Below are 16,528 nucleotides of genomic sequence, written 5' to 3' on the forward strand. Positions count from 1 at the left end.
TAACACAATGTCACTGTACTCAAGACAAAAGGCAATTGGTTTTAAAGAGAGAAGGGATTAGATAACCTGTTACTAAGGTAAATTACTGATGTGTTACTTCATACAAAGCGTTTAAGGATCAATCGAGTCATGCAATAGTCCTATGAAGCGTGCTGTGATTCATCACATTTTACATATGGGAAAGCTGAAGTAATGTGAACTTAAAAGGCAAATAGAAGATGTAACATTGCATCTTATTTCCTTTCTTTAAGCCTTCAAGCAAGTATTTGGCTAACGTGTTTTCAGAAACATTTTAAATTCTAACTACAGGCTTTAAATGTAAGAATAAATCACTATTATATAATTTCCATGAGTGATTAGAAACTACATAGAAGGAAGTCCACTTGCTCCACATCAATTTTCTATACCAAACCACTTTCTTCTAAGACCCACCTCCTATCACAGCTGGACCTCTGATTTATAGAGGCTGCCTGTAGGTGATGCAAAAAAGAACTTCCTCATGACACCGGCAAAGAGAGGTTCACAAATTTCAGACTTGTAGTATGTTTGATATAGGAACTATGTACAAAGCAGCATCTCAAAACTTCAGCATCTTCATGAAGTTAGTTTTCCTCCTGGCCAAAGCACAGAACTGCTCAGGTGGAGCTCAGAGGTGACCCTGTCCCTGCCTGTGAAATTTATCACCAATAAAATGTGTGGCTCTGCTGAATTACGGCCAAAACCAAAGGAAAACAGAGAAATAAGGTAACTATCAGAATACCTTCTCTCAGAACCTCTTTACAAACTTAAACCCAATGAAACCCATGACAGTCATGAGGAACACTTCATTTTCACCCGTTTCCCTTGACAGCTGTGCTGTCCCTCCAACTGTCACCTTGTAGACTAACTCTTCCCTCTAACTATGGGATCTGGTCACTGCATTCACTCACATTTGACAGTAATTGAGCTACATTCCTACTCAAATTAAAAACTCTATTACAAAAGAACCCAAGTCAGCATTCTCATAAAAGAAAAGGAAATTTCCAGCCATTCTGAAAAGCAGCCAGCTAGAAAATTTGCCCTCATGTAGCCTTCCACCAGCCACACTGTAGGTTGCCAGTTGTACCAAAGACAGGTGTGGGACACACAGCAGGACTGATGGTACCAAGAGATGTGGGATGTGAAGGAAAAAGCAAGGAAAAAGGAGAACAATGATAACAAATTGCTTCATTAGTTGTACTGCTTATGATAGCAATAACTTGCTAGAGTTAGTGGCCTTGGCAATGTCCTGTTTAAATAATATCAAGGTTGAGTTCAAGTGCCTTAGGGAAAAAAAAAAACAAAACTATTTGAGTCTGCAAGTACAGTGGAAAACTATTCTATTATTATTATGTGGTTTTATGCACGTGAAATTTGTTCTTTCAACAGTTCCATTAAAAAGTACTCATATTAAATACCAAAAACTGTGGCTGGGTTTAAATAACTTCATCTGAAAGCCCCTGTAAGTTTAATCATATGGTTGGCAGTCCTTTCCTGACACTGTACAATCTTATAGACAACATTTCAACAGCAAGGACTCCCAGTCAAAACAACCTATGTATTAAATGTGTGGAAATAATTGAACTTAGTATGTTAACAAAGAGTCCAAACTATGATATATTACCTACTGCAACATCTTTCTTAAGAAAATAATTGTTAACAGGTTATCCTTTTTAGGCACCCTAAAATGCAACATACTAGTGGTTCAAACTACTGAAATAATAAAACTGTTGAAAGTATCATACATAAAACCATGGAACAAACCCACCACAAACTCCTCTTGAAAGAGTAACTAATACAGTAAAACCAGAGAAAGGAGACGTGTATATATATGTATTCCACCTGTTACCGGAAAGGTAAGAGTACTAGCATTTCACCATATGTATAGATTGAAGATTTTTCTCTATTCCCAAACTTCTGAGTATTACCAGGCACAAAAAGGAACTCAGAAGCAGTGGTTTGACTGCAAAACCAGACCCATTTATTTACCTTTGGACAAGTTGCCAAATAAAGTTAATGAATAAAGCTGCTTTCTGAGGAACATGTAAACACAACAGAAACAGTCACATTTCTCCTGCAATCATCTATTTGTCACAGCTTTCCCAAGTCTGGAAAAGGTGGTTTTCCTCAAATCCAGTTCACATCATCACTATAGTCCAGATGCTTTTTTCTAAATCCACAGGACTCTATGATGAAAACAAAAATGTAACTGAGCTCAGACACATTCCCAGCTTCCCATATGTTGGGTATCTGAATGGAGTGGCAGACTCTTCCACACAGCTAGCATTCAGGAACCTGATTTATGGGGGCACAAGCTACTGTGTGTCAGCTAAGGTACTGCCTAATTACACAGCCTTAGCAATTTCACACTATTCTAACACCATCCTTCATTGAAAGAGGGCACAGACGGAGACATTTTAAATTTTGGTTTTTGTAAATGCTACCGGGTATGCAACCTCTGCATACAGCTGGGGAATAGCAAGATTGTATAATGTTATTACAGTAGGCAACAGAACCTTCATAACACAGTGATAACTATTTTGTAAGAGATGCGAAGTTCAATGTTCAAGAAGATAACGTAATTCCTCTGTCTCAAGCTACTTCCTTCCTCTGACTTGTACCAATCACAGTCAACACATCCACCATCACTTTCACAGCAAATCAAACAAACATACAAACTGAAAAGATGTATGCTTGGTTCTGAATCACAGAAAGGAGAACGAAGTGCAAAGAGACCCCTCAGACTCCTGCTTGGATAATGAAGATGGAAGTGTTTCTATACAGCATTCCTCCTGGTAACGTGGCAAAGGCTTCCCAAGCGCAAGTTGGGGTTAACTCGAATCACACTATGTCTACTTGCATTCCAAAGGTTTGCAGGTTAAATAATCTAAACTTCAGCTTTGTAACATTCTTGAGAGAACTCTAATATTCAGATTTATCACCATGTACAGATCCCAACTGTAGTTTAACTAAATGCAAATTTCTCTGTCACAATTAATGAAAAAGATCTGGCTTGTACAGTTTTCTTCAAAGCATAAGGCATAGATACCACAACAGCAGAAAAAGGAGGAGGAACTTTGGGTAATTCACAGAAGGGCTGAGGTTGGAAGGGACCTCTCTGGAGGTCATCTTGCCCAACTCCCTGCAAAGCAACCTACAGCTAGTTGTCTAGGACTGTGTCTAAATGATTAAATGTGACTAAACAATAACAGCCTCATCAAGAACATTAATAAAAAAAAATGCAGACCCCCTGGATTCTCTTCGATTTTCAAAGCTTGTCACCTGCAACTTATTTTCTGTCTTCCCCTTCACAAACCCATACCACCCCCCAAACACACATATACTGAAAGGGATGTGAGGGTGCAAAAAGATCTGTAACACTTGTTATTTTCACCAGATCACAGTGATTACCTAATTTCAGTATAACAGAATGGTCCTACATAAGTTCAGATTCAGATGCCCATACAGATGTCCAAAACATACTTTTCAGTTCACAAATCATCTGAAGACAAGACATTTTATGCAATGAGATTCTAGTAGTTCTCTGCAGACCAGGGGGTCTGGGATTACAGTAAACATCTGTGATACTGGAGTTTAAGTGACTTAACTTTCCCAAGCACTTCAGAGAATACTGGATGGCTTGCTAATGAACCTCCTGTAACTTACAGAATTTGTTTCGGTACCTCAGCAGTGCCACTGTGACAGCAATCCTTAGTTTTGGTCTAGTTTGACAGCAGATCAAAAGGGTTAGAAACATGTTTTCTATACAGCAGAATCTGAACATGGCTATGAAAAATATTCAAGGCTTGGAAGCTCATTTTCCAAACTGACAGATCCAGCAGGGCTTCTGAACTCACATGTCTGTGCATGTAGAAGTCTCCCTACAGCCTACTTTCCTGGAAATCTGGATGTGCAAGCTCAAAGACAAGCCTGGATTAGGTTCTTTATCTCCCAAGTGAGACAATGGAGTCCCAGAAGTACCACAGAATATCCTCCTAGCTCATCAGAAACGTGATCAATCTTGCCACAAGTCTAAAAATATCAAACAGCAATGTGTAAGATAACTGAAATCAAATATATGCCTACATATTCCTAGGAGGCTGTAGCTACCAAGCTATAGGTAGGTTTGCAGCAGTGATGGTGAGGACAGGGGAGCAGAGCCCAGATTTCTCTTCATTTGACTCTTCTCAGTGCCCTACTTTGAACCTGAGGACTAAACAACTTTGACCAAGCCACTGCTGTTAGATGTGCCTTTATTGTGTTATTATTGAATATGCATTTCAGTTTCATTATTGCCAGAATGAAACATATTTGAGATGCAGGATTTCAGAATTATTCAGCATCTGGGACTTGTATAGTTTGTAGCCAAGTAATTGCCACAGTCGCTCAAAGAGCTTAACCCACAGAAGCATGAGATCATAATCAGCAGTGATTTGACTTGCATCATAGATCAATTCTGGGCTGTTGTTTCAGTTCTTTGGGAGCAGTACAGATGGAAAGAGGGAGAGAGAAAAGAAAAACAAACCAAACCAAACCCCAAGTCTTTCTTTTTCCTGAAGTAACCACAACAGATTACTTCCACTTTCTTCTGAAGTCAAGAGTAACTTCAGGCAAAAGCGGTAAATACAGTGATGCCCTAACAAGGGGCAGCAGTTCACCAAAGCAGTAAAATAAACTACTGCAAAACATGATCCTTTGGATCCCAGAAAACTCAACTGAAATGCACTGTGGTAGCTGTGTGACGTCTGACGTGAATAGATCCTATGCATTTAGCCAAAAGTAAATGAAACTGAGATTTGATCCTTTCAACTCTGAAAAGTTTTTGAAGGGGTGACTTTATTGAGAGTACTATAATCACACTGAACTCTTACTTTTGGTGTTATTTTGCCTGTTTAGAAATTTAGAAATACTTTAGGAAATGTTTCATGGTAGGCTCTCACAGCACTTGACATGGAACATTTACTTAAACATCTAAAGAGTTCCATAAAGTATCATGGAGCAACTTTGTGAAGGGCATTAAAGGTAGCACCACAGTGATCATGGAAATGATAGGGAAAAAGTTGTTTGTTTGTTTGTTTGTTTTAATTTTCCAAGGTACTGCATACACACATTTCCTGTCATGAAAGTAAATGTCTCACAATATCTGAAAGAATATTTTAGGTGTCCCTATATGGATTCAGTTGTACAGTTCTTGACTGAATAATTCTAACAACAATAAATTTTCTCAACGCATTAGAGCAAATTAAGAGTCTTGATAGCCAGTCACCTGCTTTAACTATGAAAATAAGATCACAGTATCTGGAAGAGACTGGATTTCATTCTTGCTGCCAGAGATGTCTCTGTACTGCCACTGGGTTATAAAGCAGATCTGCCTACATGCATAATGCCAAACTAAAAATCTTCGCAAACTGAAAGTCCTACTATTTCTTCCTGTTACTGAGTCATGTTTTTTTCTAACCCATATATTTGCACTACGGTTCATAGGAGGACCAGTGCTGCTCTAGTTCAGCATAACCAACTATAACTTGTGCTCTTAAATTGCCTCCTTAATTGCAGCCCTGAATATTTCCTTAGAGCTCTTAGAAAGCTTCTGGCTATTACCAGAACCTTTTGTATCCACCTGTTTAGGATGGGAAGGTAAAGGCTAAAAGGCAATTTAAAGTCTGGAGATGAGCAAAATTAATCAAGTAACAAAGTAAAGGCGATAGGTTGCTATAGTTTCACAAAGACTTGACATTTGCAGCCCCAAAGCAATTAGTGTTCTGGCCCCCCTAGAAAAGAAAACGCGTAAATCTACTACTTTTAAAAATGGAGGCAGACAGCAGCTGAGGCTTAACTATTTTCTAACGCATCTTCCCCAGCCACAGGAGTGGGACCAGGTTGTGCTTACCAGGCTTTTTGAAATCCGTGTTCTGGAAGTGTTCCTCAGCAAGCTGCTGAGCAATTTCCCCCCTGGCACCTTGCACTACTGAGGAACAGAACATAACTACAAGACAATTAATGCCATCACTCAGATTAAGCTAGGTGCATTAAAAAATATATGGGTCCAAAGAGTATAACTCCAGAGTACATAAAAATCCCCAAACTGACGATGTATTTCATCAGATGTGCAGAGAGATGATAGCTGCATCAGGCTACAAATATCTGATGCTAAAGGGTAACAGCTGCATAATGGAGGACAGCACGTCTCAGCTCACATCCATGACCTGTGCTAGGTATTAGATGGAACAGCTGTTTTAAAGCACACAGTCCTGCTCAACATCATATTCTCCCAGCAGGTTTTGCTCATCCTGTGCACAGCCTATTTATTCATATATGTGTATGTCTGCTAGGTGGTGCTGTGGGATGGCTTTTCCAAGGCAGAAAAGGCAGCTTGCTTTTTGTTCCCCTCACTGACATTTTTTTCCTTCTACTAGAGAACAGCAGCTGCAGTGTTTTCTGTGTCTCGGTCACAAGATGTGTCCTAGCTGGTCTCCTTTCTTGTTCTTTACTTGCTGCAGGCATGTGGCAGCCACCACTAATGCTGCTGCTTCTCCAGAGCAGTCAGAGAAAATGCATGTGTGTCAGCATTCATCTGCATGCACCCATACCCGCGCAGGAAAGCAGAAACCTCAGATGGAGGCAGGAGTTATTCAGATCTACTCTAAAAATTTTCAAATTTTCATTTTCCTTTGGTTCTAAATATACAGGACATATAAGCAAACTTTTTACTGACAAAGCGTGATTTAAAATTAAATCAGACACACAAATTAATGTTTCATGGTTTCAAAGGAAAGGGTAAGTTTAAAAGCTCCTGATGCTCCAACAAGTAAAATACCTCCCTTTTTTCCTCTCAACCTGCAACTTACATGCCTGTGGAAAGGCAACCTACTGCAAAACCTTTAGAAGGTAACCCTCTGAAGTAGGTAGTAATGTGAAGTATTCTTCTGTAGGCTTAACTTTTGTCTGGAACTAAAGAATAACTGCAATATCAGGATGCTATCAGTGCTTTAACATCTATAGTATCATAACTGATGCAGATTGAACTGGGATTGAACTATTCAGACCTGTCAAAACATGTTGTGCTAATGACCTGTAAGTAAAGACAGCCTGGTGATGTCCATCTGTTCCACATAACTTCGTGTCTGTTTAGCCAAAGATGACAAATAATCCTAACCCACCCTTCTGAGCAAAAAGGGAAGAAAATCAAAACAACCCCCTAGATGAGTAATTGCAGTAATACTATATCAGGTGATGACATCAGGAAAATCTTGTGCTCAGTTTTCAGATCCTGTCCCATGGCCCAACGCCTTGGGACACCCTCTGAGCACTTGCTGTTGCTATACAAAACCCACCCTACTAAAGGACAAGGCTATCCTGTTTGACATATACTGCAGTTTCTACTTTGTGAATTGACATTTTCTGTCCGATGTGCTGCTCTGAATGTTGACCTTCCACTGTCAGAAACCAAACCTGGGCATTCATGTTGCATCCCCACATCAGAAGGGGACAACAAGGAAGTGAGAAGGGCCATCATGCAGGCCAGTGATGAAGGTTGAAGTGTATCATGTTTCTAAGTAAACGTGGCACAAATCTCACTATCAGATCCACAGCTAGTACAGATGTCCATCAGAGCAAACCACCAGGCAGTGCAGATCTGGAAGCAAACCTACCTTCAGGTGATCCATCATGTCTTTCCCTCTACAGCCATGCAGAATCCTTACTACAGGGGGCTGTAAAGTTCCCATGCGTGGAAAAGTGGCCCAACAGCCATAAAATATGAAACCAGCATGTATATGGGGATGTTAGACTACAATGAGGAATACAAAAAGCAGCAGTGACCTGAGCACAGAGCACTGCAAACCACCGAGAATGGCTGTGACACAGAGAACAAAATACAAAGAAATGGATTTCTATTCTTTCTATTTAAATGAAAACTTGGTGAACAGAAACTCAACCCACATGGGATTAACAATTTTGAGGCAATTCCATACATTAATAACTGTGGGAGTTTCTTGTCCCATTACTGCATTTCCCATTTATATTCTGCAAGACAAGCTGTCATATGCAAAACTTGACTGGGGAAGCACTCAAACTGCAAGTTAACGAAGTGTTGCATTTCCATCCAAAATCATAACAATAAGATGCTTAGTCAATGACACAGTGAAATTTAAAAAGTACAATGGAGAAAAAATGGCTTCTGAGAGGATGCTTGAATTTTATTACTAAAGAAGGAAGCAGCTACACGCTGCTGGAAATTTAAAAGACAAAGCATACATTTGCTACAGTACTGTGTCTTCTAATAAGAAGAGGAAGTTCAAAAATAAAGGGGGCCAATCTATAAAAATCCTATGCTGGCTGAGGTAGTAACAGTATTTTTTATATTGAACAACACATGCTTGTTTTCATTAATGTGGTCTTCAAAAAGGAAAATGGGGGTAGGTGTGGGTGGGGAGGTAGGAGGGGAAACCAGAAAGCGCCTGAACTCCTTGTTTGACTGCTGTGATCAAAGAGGATCAGAATATGGAAAGAGAGTACACATCCAGATGAGAGTCATTTCAGTGTATCATGCCAGCCAGTTACGGAACCTGCTGGTACACTGGAAATTATTCTGAAAATACTTATAAACTACCACTAGAGGACTGCAGAGGAAAAAAAAAAACCCAAAACAACCAACCAACAACAAAACAGAACAAAAAAATAAACCCAAAACATATCAGAGAACCTTTTCTTTTCATCATGATCTTATGAAATGTAGAAGTTCACACATTTTATGAAACGTCTTCCTTTGTAAGGACTAGTCCTGTAACTGAGGAGACCAACATAAAATCTATGAGGTAACCACGATGAGTCCTAAGGCAACAACCTAGTGAGGCACCCGAGCTGGCTGCAACTCAGAGATTCCTTGGGGTACGCTACATGCGGAATATAAAGCCATCATATATGTTTTGGTGGTTTCCCTTTTTGAGACAGCTTTTTTTTTAAATTGTTATCCAAGTACCTTCAGCTAGTAGCTGTTGCTTTAAAGAACAACTATATCTAAATAAAGGAATGACAAGCATTTTTTAGTGATGCCAGAAGGACAAATATGGTAACAATTAGTATTAGGTTCAACTTTCACCTACGTATCTGTCTTCAACACGTATAATCTGTCCTTCCACTCCCTCACGTTCTTCCCCCAGGGCTCTAAAATCCAAATACCAATTTTCCAGATGAGGGACCGGGTCACAAAGGGATTTGGAAACTGGTTCAAGAATGTGCCTGGAAACTGGATTCAGCCTCAGTCTCCCAATGTATGGACTCCCTCCCTAGTCGGGCCATTCTTCCAGGCTAAGCTACAAGCAAAACACTGGTATATTAACTGCTGTGTTGGCTGAACTGTCTTGGATCTGGTTTACATGACACTGCGAAAAATGTTGGATACCACTTTCTTTGCTGCAGGCAGGATTCCACTACTGCACTGTATATATGGCCACCAGGAGAACAGATAAATATAAGAAGAAAATTAAGATCAATTTAAGAAGAAAAATAAAGGTAATGCAATATTGATTAATACAGTTTCTGTCTCAAGGAGTCTCCAGAAAGACAGAACATTCAGAAAAAACAACTGAAAGAGAATCCAGAAAAAGATGGATCCTAAATGCCTCACGTAAGCAGACACAGAATACACAGCGGATTCAAATCATGCTTTTATAGGAGTACCATATCCTTGAACAGTCAAAAATTTGAACAGACTTTGTGTGGAATTTCTGCTGTTGTTTCCTCAAAAACTGTGCTTGCATTTCTGCAAAATCTTGTAATCTACACCAAGAGTGCAGTTCTTCTCAAAAATTGTTAGTAACAGGTGAGAGAAAGAAGCAACTTGGTAACAAAGTCTGAGTCTCCAAAAGTTTACTATAAACAGTGAGAAAAATGAAGTGATTAATAAAAGCATCCTAACCATATCCTATAAATGAATTAAACTATGCTTGTCACAGAATGAATACCGTGGATAAACATGTGATAAACATGTCATGTCAACCCAAAGGTCTGTTAAGATAAGGAAAGACTGCCTACATCCTTCAAATCTAAGTGAATAAGTAAAAATAAACCATAATGCCCTTCAACAGTCATAAAACCCCAGAACAATAATACACACCAGAATATAAATGTATATTTATGTATATATACATTTTTATATATATATATATATATATATACACATATATATATATATATATATATATATACATTTTTATATATAAATGTACAATATAAACCAGAATCAGTCATTGAGCAGACTGGTACAACAGCTAGTTTAACATACAAACATATTTGATAATACATGCAGGTGTATCAGACTGAAAATTACTTCCAAAGTCTTCCAATGTCAGAAGCTGTCTTGGAGAAAAGGGCTCAGGGGAGCAAGGAAAGTTTGCCAAGTGGCTTCCCACAGGATGCCTACACTTAGGGCTACAGGTAGGTGCCTGCATGAAGAGGCACTTAAAAAAAGGTTTCTGTAACAGTGCTAAAACCACCAGACAATTGGACAACAACATGACTGATTGGACCAGACCAAAGGGAAATGATTACGATTAAAAAAAAACCATGAGGAAAATGAAAGGATGCACTTTATTGTAAAGCACCTAAACAGTTCTATGATTCTGTGATTACCTTGACTTTTTTGTATACACTTAACTATTAAAAAGATTAAAAAACTACATCATCTGACCTTCACTAAAGGTCTCAGCTAACAGGTTTGAATTTGGTGGTATCTCAATAACTGACTATGTACCAGAGCAGCTTTCCTCGCTCTTCATCAAAACTCTCTAATAGCTCACATGCCCTCTATCAAGTATCATAGCCACTGCCAGAAAAGACATATCCCTGGATCACCTAAAAGCAACAGAGACCAGAAAAGAGTCAACTCTGCAAACTGAAGCATTATGCATCTCAGTTCAGGAAACAGTGCTTCCAGAAAAGACTCAGACATAACTGCTTATTTTAATTTTAAAACACTCCTTAAAAATGCAGCTTACTGAACTCCTGACTTTGAACTAATAATATTTCTACCCTGCAAAATAAAACCTTAGCTATCTCAAAAGGTTTGGCATAATGATCACAATGTTTTTTATATTGGCCAAGCTGATTTCTATGTTTAGATATGCATAAAAGTCTCAGGTCTGTACTATAAGCCTGGATTATTATAACTTGCTTTTTTGTCCTTGGAGCAACTCTCAATTTTTTTCACTCTTCCATCTGACAACTTATGGTTGCAAATTTTCTACTTTTCTTCTTCAGGCAATTGATTTTATAGTCAAAAAACCTTTCATGCTGGTGGCTTCAAGCGTGCTAGAAAAAAGTAGGCTCCATTTTCTTACATCTCCTCCCTCAATACAGACAAACTTTCCAACTGCACCTTCTCCTTCCACAGGAATGCTGGATGTGATGCCTGTTAGAAAACACTAGTAGCTACTAGAAAAACAGCTAGGGTCTGCAGCATAATAATTTGCTCACAGCTGAATGGTAACAGACCTGTGACACTAAATTACTGCAGTGAAGGACACCAAGGTAATTCTAAAAGCTAGCACTGACTTCTAGGTTGTTTTCCAGTTCTTCCCCCTACCTAATTTTAGTATAACACTTGCTTTTTTCTTTTTTCACGCCTTCCCTTTACAACAAGAAATTTGTACAACTGCATACATGCATGGCATTTTCTGGGAATATTTGGACATACTTCACTCATCACTAACATTTCTCATGCAGATTTGAACAGATGAGACAGAGTGAAAAGTCGGGCCTGAAAATTAGTCATGTTGTAGGCAGTTAATCATTACATTTTCTCATTCTACACTTTAAACGAGTTGAAATCAGATCTCTGATATGCTAGGGGGGAACTGTGAATTTACTAGTATCACCTTAATCTACATGAGTTCATTTTGAACACAGAAAACTGCGTCTTCAAAGTACTCAGAAGTGAGTGCAACAGACAGAGCTACAGGAATGGTTATTGCTGCAGGAAAGGACTACTACAGACTCTCATGTCTGATACAATAACTTTGAAGCCCACCTAGAAATACGGTTGATAAAGAAGAGTAGAACTCGTAGCAGTCTGTCTGCTGAGTTGGATGCACCAAAGCGAGTACATAATGTAGTCTGCACTGGCTGGTATATCCTATTCCAAGTTTATTGCAACATCCTGATCCTTATCTTCAAAGCACTAATTACATACAATTCAAAATAAACTCTGTTCATGCAACAGTGCCAATACAGTTTCTGAGTGAAAGGGGAGGGAAGCTCTCCGGCGACCTGGATGAACGTTGGTTGGCTCAAGCCCTTCAGAGGCAGGAAGCAGGAAAGTTCCTATAAATCCAGGATTTTGTTTCTCCCTGACACACCCGTTTTCATAACAACAGTTCAATAGCCAAATGCACAGCAGAATAGACGTAATGGCCAGCCGCTAAGCTGACGTGAACGTTCAGAGTTTCACTGAACTCAAAGCAGCTCTGCCTGTTCACCATGGCTCACGCTTTCGAGCGCAGGGCAGCCCATGGGTGAGACCGCACTGATTTTAGGACTTGAGGGATGACCTCAGCTTCTCTCTGAACCCTTCCAGAAAGCAAAGGAACCTGAAAGCCTATAAGAATGACACCTAACTGACATTTCTGCCTGGGCTAGACGTGAAAACAGGACAAAACCTCAGGCTTATCAGAGTTGTGGCTGGAGGTGAGAGAGACAATGCAACCCATATAGCTTGTATGTTAGCTGTATGTGGGGTCTCATTTGTCAGAGTCTGCAAGACAGTTTGTTAACCATCAAGGCAGCAGACTGGGAAGAAGACAACATGTGAAATTAATCACAGTAGGCCCCCAAGCTGTGTGATTTTTCCTGGATGTTTAATTCTTCTAGCTGGCCAGCTTTTCTCAATCACCTTCCAAACAAATAAAGAACAAAGTGCAAGACAGTTTTACAGCACAGCTTCCTGCTCATGAAGATCAGGCATATTCCTATGTATATTCGTTCTCATCATCCAGGCAATGTTTACTCAGAGTTGGTCACCCATACACAAAATGATTTTTTAAATATATCCCCAGAAAAAATAATGAGATGCAAATACGTTGCATTTCCCAGACCCTCAACAAGAAAGTATACTATCCAAGTTTTGGTGGTGATTTAATTCAACGTGTGTTGGACTTTAGTACTAATAATGCTACTATTTTGGTCCTATTCATATCTGGTAAGCCCCTTACATTTGTAACTTTCTCCATGACTACAAACCAGGTTTTGGTATGTATTTGTAGACCCACTTTAATATTGATTTGCATAAGATTTGATGAGAACTTTCCTGAGAAAAGCACAAATTCATTATATGGTATTGTCTGCTCTGCTTACGACTTCAGTTGAGCACATGCATGAATAACTTCTGAAATGGAGACTGATTTAATCATGTTCTTAAACTAAGTATTTACCTCTACATGCTTTAAATGATTCACTGGTAAAAACAATTTTAGTGCTTTTTGTAGCTAAGAATGTTTCTCTCAAAATTTTCATGAAATGACTTAACCATATGCATGTTTTAACATGTCACTGGCATCATGCAGGAAAAGCAGCCCTACTGGACTTCCCTTCTATAATCAACAAATTCAGCTGCTACAACTATGTTCTGTTTGAATGTTGTGGGGTTTTTCCTTTTGCTTTGAAATAGGTTTTCTTCTTTTTCTTCTTCTTCTTTTGGATTGAATTACATTTTCAAATATTCAAAAAGTCATTACTTCAATACCAAAGAAAGCAAAAGATTCATAGAAGGCACTGGGAACAGCTTGCTAGTTAAATTATTTAGCCTTGCAATCTAGGACCCAGACAGAAGCAAAGTAGAAAACAAAAATTAAAACAAGATGTGAGATAGGAATCTTTAATCAACCTCGTTGTATCAGCCTGGGCCCAGCATTCCACCCTGTCTTCTGAGGTTACCCAGTACCACTTTGAAAATGGATTACTTTCCACTGAAAACAATGCCAATAAGGGGTTTTCACTCCCCTGGGGGAAATTAGAACAGCCTGGATCATCAAATGGGAAAAAAATAATTATCAGTAGCAGTCAGAAATGAATGGAAACAAAAGGTGAAATCAGACTCTGGTTTTGGACCACTTAATACCTTAGACATGCCTTTGAAGACTGAGGTGGAGTGGCAAAAGCCTGTGGGTTTGTGATGCAAAGGAACATATGCTTCTCTAGTGGACAGTATAAATACTTGGGCTTTTTCCAAGATGTTTGGTTCAGATATGTACTTTTTGTAAATACTCGGTAGCTAGTCCTGGAGAGGGTAAGGCACTGATATGCACACTTTCTATTACCAGGTCAGAGGGAATACCAATACATATGAAAGATTATATATATTAGCTCATATAGGCTAACAGATGAAAAATACATTATAAGGACTTAATATGGCTTAGTGCATATATGCCTTTAACCTGGTGTCCCTTGCTTTAGGTAAGAGAAATTTTCCAGCAGCTCCTGCCATCACCATCAAACTGAGACTTTACCTGAAGGTGATCCACCATAGAGCACCACTTGGCTCTGGGGTGCCAGCTGCCAGCATAAACAAATGCCTCAGGCCCCTTTACAACCAGGCTAAATATAACTTGTAATACAATGCAAAAACTGAAATCCAACTTCTGCAGCAGCAATGTATAGCTGGCAGAAACATTGAAAGTGGTAAAATATTTCCCACATGCTGTGAGGTTGAAACGTATGTTACGGCATGTGGTCAGTTAAGGCAACACCCTTGAAAGGTTAGTTCACCCACTTTAAAAAAAGAGAAGAAAAAAAAAAAAAGGTAAAAATTAAGAAGCCATCCTGAAGACATGGTTGACTAACAGTCATTGACTCCTACTTCCGTCTTTTAAAATCAAACTATCTGAATGTTCCATGCTATCAACAAATGCTAGAAGAAAACTTAGTTGAGACATATATTTCTTATTTATGTTACTTCTGGCTTATATAAGATGGTCAGAGCCTTGGCCCTGCTATAGCCCTCTTCTGCACTTCTGCAGCAGTACATTGCTGACCTCAGTTATGTATTCAAGTTCTCTGGAAGCCAAGAGCATGTAACCTATAATAAAACATGTAGTTAAATGCGTTGCTAAACAGGAAACACTGATGAATTGTAGCCTATATATGATGAAACGGTAGTAACGTACATTTAAATTGGGATAATGCTGTAAATGTTTTATGCTAGGGATGTACTAGCCATTGATGACTGGAAAGCAGCGTACAGCCAGTCTGTGAAAGGCCAGTGGCACACATCAGCATGGTCACACATAGTTGGATGTGTCTTTCAAAACACCAGCAATGGCCCTAAGAGTCTGAGATGTGCTGATAATGCTCTTCTCTTTAAATAACATGGCAGAGGAACTGCTATACTTCAAAATTCCAATCTAGCACCTATATGATACGAATCTGAAACAGAAGGCTCTTTCTGCCCAGTAACAAACAAGACATGTGATGTTAACTTTCTTCCTGCTTTCTAGCTCCTCACCCTGACACCACTGGTGCCTCTCACCCAGCATAAAAGCAGCAGCAGCAGTGCAGTCACATTGTTGGAATTTTAACCACCTCCCTAGTAACTTTATTCAGAGCAAATGCAGACAACAGCGCTAAAATTATCAGCAACTTCTGATAATCCCTCTATATAAGCATCTACTGATATTCAGAGGTAAAATGCCACAGAATTAACAATATTAAGGACTACAATAGCAACAATCTAGACAGGCTTTCAGTAAGTTGTTTATAGTTCTTCTTTTCCACTAATTTCAAATTTTATTTCCCACCCCCTTCTCCTGTCCCTGTACAGAAGTACTGCTAGGTGCATAAAGTGATATTGGAGCTGGGTACCAAAATTCTAGCTGGTGTAGTGCTCAGTGTGCCAGACCTGAAGATCCTCTGCTGAACATGTGTGTTACACTGGGTAAGCACATGTAATAATACACTACTCCAAGTGAGCAAGCGTGACAGAGCCAGCAGCCCTGCACAAATAGAGCAGAGCAAGTAACAGTGAAGGGTCAAAACCATTACAGAATTTAACCACCACCAACAACAAAATAATCAGTGGAAAAGATTAAATAGCCTCCACTGCTGAGTATATTAAACCTGGTCATAGCTTTTGTGGAGGCAAGAAACCATGTGTCGCAGCTGTGGTAGCTGAATGACTGTATTCCTCCTGCATCCGATTAGAGGGATTTGTCCCAAGAGTTAATTGGCAATTTCACTATTCCTTTTTTGTACAGCAGTGTTCGCTGCCTTTGCTGAGAAGGCACCAGCATAGCAGGGCTGCAAATTAAACCCTAGGTGTGTTGCGAATTCCAGGGGTTCATTTTTCAGAGAAAGTCAAAACCACCTTTAAGTGCTTAAAGCAGCTGTCCCACCACACTCTTGACAGCGAGCCTGCCGTACCTTCAGTTAGTTTTTGGCACACAAACAGGGACTTAGATCTCTTCCAAGACAGTCAAGGAATAATGAAAAAGCAACTTTGATGCTACCTGAAACCAAACTA

The 16,528-nt window shown here is 39.3% G+C and overlaps 1 protein-coding gene across 12 annotated transcripts in view; it reads right to left on the reverse strand.

Moving 5' to 3' along the window:
• Positions 1 to 16,528, reverse strand: part of FHOD3 (formin homology 2 domain containing 3) — a 450,149-nt gene that overhangs the window by 149,840 nt on the left and 283,781 nt on the right. The gene's annotated exons all lie outside the window — the stretch shown is intronic.

Source organism: Falco punctatus, assembly GCF_963210335.1.
Source record: "Falco punctatus genome assembly, chromosome: 3".
Lineage (NCBI taxonomy): Eukaryota > Metazoa > Chordata > Aves > Falconiformes > Falconidae > Falco > Falco punctatus.